The sequence below is a fragment of the Mus caroli genome, unplaced genomic scaffold (genome assembly GCF_978045245.1).
Source record: "Mus caroli unplaced genomic scaffold, Mus_caroli_1 scaffold_14, whole genome shotgun sequence".
NCBI lineage: Eukaryota > Metazoa > Chordata > Mammalia > Rodentia > Muridae > Mus > Mus caroli.
This window is the reverse complement of record NW_028227269.1, coordinates 28,994,376-28,995,582: the sequence shown is the minus strand read 5'-3', so window position 1 is coordinate 28,995,582 and position 1,207 is coordinate 28,994,376.

The following is a 1,207-nucleotide window of genomic DNA, read 5'->3' as shown; positions in this document are numbered from 1 at the left end:
TTTGAAGGGCTGGATTCGTGGAGAGATAATGTGTGAATTTGGTTTTGTCGTGGAATACTTTGGTTTCTCCATCTATGTTAATTGAGAGTGTGGCTGGGTATAGTAGCCTGGGCTGGAATTTGTGTTCTTTTAGTGTCTGTATAACATCCGTCCAGGATCTTCTGGCTTTCATAGTCTCTGGTGAAAAATCTGGTGTAATTCTGATAGGCTTGCCTTTATATGTTACTTGGCCTTTTTCTCTTACTGCTTTTAGTATTCTATCTTTATTTAGAGCATTTGTTGCTCTGATTATTATGTGTCGGGAGGTATTTCTTTTCTGGTCCAGTCTATTTGGAGTTCTGTAGGCTTCTTGTATGTTCATGGGCATCTCTTTCTTTAGATTTGGGAAGTTTTCTTCTATAATTTTGTTGAAGATGTTTGCTGGTCCTTTGAGTTGAAAATCTTCATTCTCATCCACTCCTATTATCCGTAGGTTTGGTCTTTTCATTGTGTCCTGTATTTCTTGGATGTTTTGAGTTAGGATCTCTTTGCATTTTACATTTTCCTTGATTGTTGTGCCGATGTTCTCTATGGAATCTTCTGCACCTGAGATTCTCTCTTCCATCTCTTGTATTCTGTTGCTGATGCTCGTATCTATGGTTCCAGATTTCTTTCCTAGGGTTTCTATCTCCAGTGTTGCCTCATTTTGGGTTTTCTTTATTGTGTCTACTTCCCTTTTTAGGTCTAGTATGGTTTTGTTCATTTCCATCATCTGTTTGGATGTGTTTTCCTGTTTTTCTGTAAGGACTTCTACCTGTTTGATTATGTTATCCTGTTTTTCTTTAAGGATTTGTAACTCTTTAGCAGTGTTCTCCTGCAATTCTTTAAGGGATTTTTGTGCTTCCTCTTTAGTGTCTTCTGCCTGTTTAGCAGTGTTCTCCTGTATTTCTTTAAGTGTGTTATTAAAGTCCTTCTTGAAGTCCTCTACCATCATCAGGAGATATGCTTTTAGATCCGTGTCTAGCTTTTCCGGTGTGTTGGGGTGCCCTGGACTGGGCGAAGTGGGGGTGCTGGGTTCTGATGATGGTGAGTGGTCTTGGTTTCTGTTAGTAAGATTATTACGTTTACCTTTCGCCATCTGGTAATCTCTGGGGTTAGTTGTTATCGTTGTCACTGTTTAAAGATTGGAGCAGAAGCTGTGTTCCACTCACCAGCAGTCTCTAAATCC